This window comes from Harmonia axyridis, chromosome X (assembly GCF_914767665.1).
Source record: "Harmonia axyridis chromosome X, icHarAxyr1.1, whole genome shotgun sequence".
Lineage (NCBI taxonomy): Eukaryota > Metazoa > Arthropoda > Insecta > Coleoptera > Coccinellidae > Harmonia > Harmonia axyridis.
In genome coordinates, this window is record NC_059508.1 from 33,564,788 (window position 1) to 33,573,372 (window position 8,585).

Here is an 8,585-nt window from a genome sequence, read left to right on the forward strand (position 1 = left end):
AAAAAGAACATAGGCGAAAAAGGACGTGAACATTATTCCTTATAAAAACCAAACCCGACCATGGATTTTGATTCTGATTGTTGATTATCGCTATTAGAACACATTAGGAGGCAACCAAATCAAATTTGAGAAAATTCCACGATCAGAAAATTTTTTTCGAAAAAAAAAAAAAAATTCGAGGACACCTCGGTCATGGCAAGTTATTTTCCACAATCCATTCCCCAATCGACGTACATCACAGAAAAAATCATCTCTCTAACTATCCTGGTTCAAAAGTTGTATCGGAACATTTTCACGTCGAAAATATATCTCTAAGTCCAGACCGATGCACCACGTAATCTCGGGCAGACCGATGCACAACGTAAATGACGATCGGGACCGGGGCGATCGGTCGTATCTGACACCGCCGGCTCGGTTCTAACATCGTCAATGAGTCGGGGTTGAAAAAAAGGACGTGAACATTTTTCCTTATAAAAATCAAACCCGATCATGGATTTTGATTCTGATTGTTGATTATCGCTATTAGAACATATAAGGAGGCAACCAAATCAAATTTGAGAAAATTCCACAATCAGAAAATTTTTTTCGAAAAAAAAAAAAAAATCGTAATCACCTCGGTCTTGGCGAGTTATTTTCCGTATTTCATTCCACAATCAACGTACAACATAGAAGAAATCATCTCTCTAACTATCCTGGTTCAAAAGTTGTATCGGAACATTTCACGTCGTAATATCTCGCCAAGTCCAGACCTCGGCGATAGGTAGTATCTGACACCGTCCGCTCGGGACTGACATCGACTTGGACTCGGGCTGATGATGGGGAGGCGTTTAAGGACGTGAACATTTTTCCTTATAAAAATTAAAGTCGACAATGAATATTGATTCTGATTACTGATTTACGCTTTAAAAACACATTAGAAGGCAACCAAATCGAATTTGAGGAAATTCCACGATCAGAAAATTTTTTTCGAAAAAAAAAAAAATCCGAAAAATATTTTTCGATTCCTATTACTGATTTACTCTTTTAGAACACATTAGGAGGCAACCAAATCAAATTTGAGAAAATTCCACAATCAGAAAATTTTTTTCGAAAAAAAAAAAAATTCGAGGACACCTCGGTCATGGCAAGTTATTTTCCACAATCCATTCCCCAATCGACGTACATCACAGAAAAAATCATCTCTCTAACTATCCTGGTTCAAAAGTTGTATCGGAACATTTTCACGTCGAAAATATATCTCTAAGTCCAGACCGATGCACAACGTAAACTAGGGCTGAACCGATGCACCACGTAATATCGGGCAGACCGATGCAGAACGTAAACTCGATCATACCGATGCTTCACGTAATCTCGATCTTACCGATGCACCACGTAAACAAGGGCAGACCGATGCAGAACGTAAAGTAGATCTTACCGATGCACCACGTAATCTCGATCTTACCGATGCACCACGTAATCTCCATCTTACCGATGCACCACGTGAACTGGATCTTACCGATGCAGAACGTGAATTGGATCTTACCGATGCACCACGTAAACTCGATCTTACCGATGCACCACGTAATCTCAATCTTACCGATGCACCACGTGAACTGGATCTTACCGATGCAGAACGTGAATTGGATCTTACCGATGCACCACGTAAACTCGATCTTACCGATGCACCACGTAATCTCAATCTTACCGATGCACCACGTGAACTGGATCTTACCGATGCAGAACGTGAATTAGATCTTACCGATGCACCACGTAATCTCGATCTTACCGATGCACCACGTAATCTCCATCTTACCGATGCACCACGTGAACTGGATCTTACCGATGCAGAACGTGAATTGGATCTTACCGATGCACCACGTAAACTCGATCTTACCGATGCACCACGTAATCTCGATCTTACCGATGCACCACGTAATCTCAATCTTACCGATGCATCACGTAATCTCGATCTTACCGATGCAGAACGTAAACTCGATCATACCGATGCACCACGTTATCTCGGCAGACCGATGCAGAACGTAAAAAAAAAGCTTACAGCACGCGGTGTTCCCAAGCGGTCACCCATCCAAGTACTAACCGCGCCCGACGCTGCTTGGCTTCAGTGTTCAATTCAATTCAATTCAATTCAAATGGGCTTTATTTGTCTTTGTGATAGTTACAGATATGTGCCTATATAGGCCATGTTAATCAACAGTAAGGGTTTATATACAGTTCCTACCAGATAATTCTGGTATTATCAGTTACATTTCATATACATATAATAAAAAATTTTTAAGTAATTTCAGGGTGTTTGGGAATTTTTGTTTGATATCATATATTTATTTATTTTATTATAATAGGGGATTTTCAGGAAAAATTTAGGAATAAAAAACCTGATATAAGTAATTTGGGGAGGGATGGGGGGTGGGTTGGGGATATATATACAGTTATGTACAGTTTTAATCATTTACAAATTTTTATATACAATTTTATATACATGTCTGGGAAGGGGTTCCCGTTATGCTAAACGGCGATTCTCAATTCAGCTAACGGCCGCCATTTGCTAGTCGTGGCCAGTCCCCATTTCTCGTAGCACCGTTCGTGTCGCTGTTGGGTCTAGTACCCGTAGGACCGATTGGTTGTTACGATAACAGGGCGATGGATACGCCATTCGCATTGGCTGCCGCTACCTTTCGTTGTGATTCGTCGTCAAGACATATTTTTCAAAATGTCGGTATGTGACATGGCCGGTCTTGGAAGATGGCGGTTTTCATAGGGGTTTTTGGGTGTTTGGGGTGGGTTTTTAGGGAGGTTTAAGGAATATGGGAAGGAATTGGTACGGGAGGGGGTGAGGGGATGCGTGGAGTCGCGTTTTCGTAATTTGTCTTGTCAGTGCGTTGGATTTACACTGGAATTCGTAGAAATCGCTAGATACTTTGTTTAGGTACTCGCGGATGGTTGGAATATCCGCGAGTTCATGTAGTTTGGATATCCTAGTGTAATACGGCTTGCTCAAGGCCAATCTTAGGATTTTGTTTTGAAGGTTTTGAATGGGCCTTATTGGAAAGGGCCTAAGGTGACAAAATGCCGGCGCAGCGTATGTGACTACTGGCCGGATGTATGTTTTGTAAATGAGCAATTTGTTTTTTTCATTCAGCATACTTTTACTGCACAATAGAGGATGCAGTATCTTTTTGATGGCGTATCCTTTATGGATTTGTGCTTTGATATGGCGGTGGAAATTTAGCCTTTCGTCCAATTCAATGCCCAGGTACTTAACGGAGCTTTTTGGAACAATTTCCGTATTATTGATTTTTAATTTGTCTAAGATTACTTTTTCATTCCGTCTTCTGCTAAACACGATCTGCTCTGCTTTGGTCTCATTCAGTTTTATTTTCCATCTGTCGAAGTAATTGATAAGTACTTCGAGATGGTTTTTCAGCTCGCGATTGGCGTCTTCAGCGCTGGATGAGTGGGCATATATGGCCGTGTCATCCGCGAAGAGGGCGATTTTTGTTTTGTTATGTTTCGGGATATCCTGGACGTAGATATTGAATAATCTAGGTCCAAGGACTGATCCCTGCACAATTCCTGCTTTTATATTTTTGGGCGCGGATGTTTCATTCCCTACGCGTACTATGAATTTTCTGTTATTGAGATATGAGTAAATGGTCTTTATGAGGAATTTCGGGAATTTAAGTTTTATTAATTTGTAGGTCAGCCCCTCTATCCAAACTTTGTCGAACGCCTTTTCGATGTCGAGGAGGAGCATGACCGTGTGGTTTTTATTATTGAAACTATTTATTACGTCGACTACGATTCGGCAGATTTGCTGTGTCGAGCTGTGTTTTTCCTTGAAGCCAAATTGATGGTCATCGCGAATTTTATTGTTTTTCATTACATGTTTTATTTTTCCTAACAGGATTTTCTCGGTCAGCTTGCTGAGGTTAGACAGTAGACTGATCGGACGGTAGTTGCCGGGAGAAGTTGTGACTTTCCCGGCTTTGGGGATAGGGGTTACTACTGCTGTTTTCCAACAGCTAGGCCAGTGTTGGAATTTGAATACAGCGTTTATGATGTAGTTCAGTTGAACTATGGCCTTTCTGGATAGGTTCCGGATCAGTCTATTGTCCACTTCGTCCTTTCCTGGCGCTTTGTTTAGTGGAAGCTTTTTAATTTCGTCCCGTATTTCCGATGGATTTGTTAATAGATGATTTTCGGGCTTTACGAAGCGGTTCGAATTTATAAAGTCTTCCACTCTTTTCCGTATGTCTGCTTGTTCTGGACTATCGGTCTGGGATATGTGGTGGGCGGTTTCGAAGTTTTCCGCAAGTACGTCCGCTTTTTCTTTATCGGTGATGTAATTCGCGGAATTTTGGACCAAGATGGGAACTTGGGAGAATTTTTGAATACTGGATTTGACTGTTTTCCAGAGATCTTTGTTATTAGAATTTAGCCTGGAGATTTTCTGTTCCCATCTTTCGTTCTGGAAAATTTTTATGTGGTTTCGGATTTCGCGGGTGTATGAGTTTAAGAGTGTTTTATCGACTTGTCTTTGGTGGGATTGCCACCTTTTTCTGATTTTATTCCTGAACTTGATCAAGTCGATAATATGGGCTGGTAGTTTTTCTGCTACTTCAGCTCTCGGTTTTTTGGAAATTGTTTTATCGCGGGCGTACTTGAGGGCCTTCGTAAACTTTTCAATTTCCCGTTCGATGTCGGAAGCAGTTTCGATTTTATTGTTGATAGTTATTTTACTATCTAATATTGTACGAAATTTTGCCCAATCAGCGTTCGAATAGTCGTACACTAATTTTGTTGGGTTTCTTTCGCTGCTATAATTGACCGAGAAGATCACTGGATTATGATCGGACCCTAACTGACAACTCGCGTCCGGGATACTATTCAAGTTAATATTCTTAGTGAGTATTAAATCGATAGTACTCGGAGCTTTTCCATTGTCTGGAAAATGAGTGTGTCCGTTAGGGATGTTCAAAATTACGTCATCATTAGCTTCAAGGAAACTGAATAGACGATTTCCATTGGTGTTTCTGCAGTTGCAGTTCCATTCTTCGTGTTTAGCATTTAGATCGCCTAGAACTATTACTTTATTTTTCCTAGAAAATAGGAATCTTAGACAGTTGGTACTGAATTTGCGACTGGGGCTATTATACACCGCCGTTATGATTAAGTTGCCATCAATCTGGACGCTAGCGTTCTCTATTGTGCAGTTGATGGTAGGCAAAATGGTGGATGCGATAATGTTCTTTACTAGTATAGCGATTCCACCGAATCCCGAGTTGTCTTGTCTGTCTTGCCTATATGTCTGGTATCCTTTAATGAAAAATTTGTGGTTGTTTTTCAGTTTTGTCTCGTTGATAGTCAGTATGTCTATTTGGTTGTAATTTAGAAAATTGGAGATCTCCAGGAATTTTTGGGAGACTCCATTCGCGTTCCAAGTCGCGATTTTTAATGACTTAGTCATTTAAATTGAGGAAGAATTCCAGTATGACGTACTTTCTTTCGGCGGGGCTTGCATTTTGCAGCTGCTGGTTGAGTCTTTTGACGTCTGTCAGTAGTTGTCGTATGTCCACGTATTGATTAAGTCTGTTGAACTCGCTTTTCAGCTCGTAAAACGCGTTTTGGAAGTTATTTGTGTTATTTGTGTCATGGGTTTTGTTTGTTGGGGGGGAAGTTGGGGTTTTGGGGGTGGTTTGGGGGTTGGCCATGCCACTTACCGGTTTTTGTTTGGCCTCTTGGGCCTTTCTCCTTTCTTCCCAGACATTCACGGCCGGGATTGGAGCTTCGCGGTAAACTTTGGGGGCGGCAGGGGCGGCGGTTTTGGCGTTCCTCGCCCTGCGGTTGCAGATGTTCACGTAAATCGCGCACTCGGTACTGTTTGCGGGGTGACTCCCGAAACAGTTCGCGCACTTTGCCGGCGTATTCATAGATTTTGGGCACTCGCGAGTCGCGTGATTTTCCGCGCACTTGAGGCAGTTTGGGGTCCTATGGCAGTTGGCCGTGGCATGTCCCCACATCTGGCAGTTGTGACATTGGATTACTTCCCTTTTTGTATAGTACTTGTTCCACCGAACGGCTGTATAATTAATAACGCGGACTTCCTTCTGTATTTTCCGGAGCGTTATCGTATTTCCGGTGACGACCATGTACGCCGGTGATTTCGTTGCTTTTAGTTTGTGGATTTCCACAACCGGAATTCCTAGTTCCTGGAGTTCAGTTTTAATCTCTTCCAGGTCTGGATCAGAATCCAGTCCCCTCAGCGTAAAAGCATGAGTTTTTTCTTCCCTTGGGGTGTAAGTGTGGTATTTTACGTCGTTTTCATCAAAATATTTTTCTAACTTCTTTCTGTCTTCTACCGTCTCGGTGTAGACGGTGGAGTTCATGGCACTGTATTTAATATAAAATTTGCCATTTATAACTTTCGTTATGTCGGCCACCGTTTTATTGTGTTTTTTGAAAACGCCGTTGACCACTATTGGCGGGGGTTTCCGTTGATTTTTTCTAATTTCAACGGATGCTGCATTGACTTCTACCTCATTTGGATTGAGGTAGTTAAATTTATTTTTGATTTCTACCGGGATTGTCTTTTTGTCCTTCCTTTTCCTGATAGATGTTGTTGGATGCGTGAAGTTTGGGTTTTCCACATCTCCAACTCGACTTCTCTTTTTGGCGACTCTCGGGGGGTCAGTTTCATTATCAGATGAATCTGAAGGGAGTTTCATTTCCTGGTCGTCCATCATTTTAATAAAGTTCTGATAAAATTTTTGAAATTCCTTTCAAAAAGGAATTCAAAAGCGGTCGGTTTCACGCGAAACTCGGCCGTTTCAGGGCCTTTCGGACCCGAGCAGGTAAAATTTCGTCACTCACTCAGTCTATTCTTGGCTCTGGAATGCGGCTTGGCGCCGTCTGGTCTAACACAACGGTCACTTTCACAGGTCAGTTTTAACGTTCACAAATTCCACAACTATCTCTACGGAGCGATTTTGGGTATAACCTCTCAGCACAGTGTTCTGACGAGAACTGGCAATTTCAGCGTGGTATGGCCGTAAACAACATATATTGCGATATTTTCTATGATATCTCACTTTTTGGGAGCGGAAAGGACGTGAACGTTTTTCCTCATAAAAAATGAAATAACTTTTGGATATTAATTCTGATTGTTGATTTAAGCTTTAAGAACACATTAGGACATATCTCAATGAAATTTGAGGGATTTCCGAAATCGAAAAATATTTTTCGAAAAAAAAAAAAAATCCCAGAAGACCTCGGTCATCTCAAGTTTATTTCCATATTCTATTACACAATCAACGTACATCACAAAAGGAACCATCTCTCTAACTATCACAGTTAAATTTTTGTATCGGAACATTTCACGTCGGAATATCTCGCTAAGTCCAGACCGGGGAGATCGGTCGCATCTGACACCGTCCGCTCCGGTCTAACATCGTCTTGGAGTCGGGGTAACGATGGAGAGGCGTTTAAGGACGTGAACATTTTTCCTTATAAAAATTAAAGTCGACAATGAATATTGATTCTGATTACTGATTTACTCTTTTAGAACACATTAGAAGGCAACGCAATCAGATTTGAGGAAATTTCAAGATCAGAAAATTTTTTTCGAAAAAAAAAAAAATTCAAGAACACCTGGGTCATGGCAAGTTATTTCCCACAATCCATTCCACAATCAACGTACAACATAGAAGAAATCATCTCTCTAACTATCCTGGTTCAAAAGTTGTATCGGAACATTTCACGTCGAAATACCTCGCCAAGTCCAGACCGGGGCGATAGGTAGTATCTGACACCGTCCGCTCGGGACTGACATCGACTTGGACTCGGGCTAATGATGGGGAGGCGTTTAAGGACGTGAACATTTTTCCTTATAAAAATTAAAGTCGACAATGAATATTGATTCTGATTACTGATTTACGCTTTAAAAACACATTAGAAGGCAACCAAATCAAATTTGAGGAAATTCCAAAATCAGAAAATTTTTTTTCAAAAAAAAAAAAAATCCGAAAAATATTTTTCGATTCTGATTACTGATTTACTCTTTTAGAACACATTAGAAGGCAACGAAATCAAATTTGAGTGAAATCCAAAATCAGAAAATATTTTTCGAAAAAAAAAAAAAATTCGAGAACACCTCGGTCATGGCAAGTTATTTTCCACAATCCATTCCCCAATCAACGTACATCCCAGAAAAAATCATCTCTCTAACTATCCTGGTTCAAAAGTTGTATCGGAACATTTTCACGTCGAAAATATATCTCTAAGTCCAGACCGATGCAGAACGTAAACTCGATCATACCGATGCTTCACGTAATCTCGATCTTACCGATGCACAACGTAAACTAGATCACACCGATGCAGAACGTAAACTCGATCTCACCGATGCACCACGTGAACTGGATCTTACCGATGCAGAACGTGAATTGGATCTTACCGATGCACCACGTAAACTCGATCTTACCGATGCACCACGTAATCTCGATCTTACCGATGCACCACGTGAACTGGATCTTACCGATGCAGAACGTGAACTCGATCTTACCGATGCACCACGTAAACTAGGGCTGACCGAT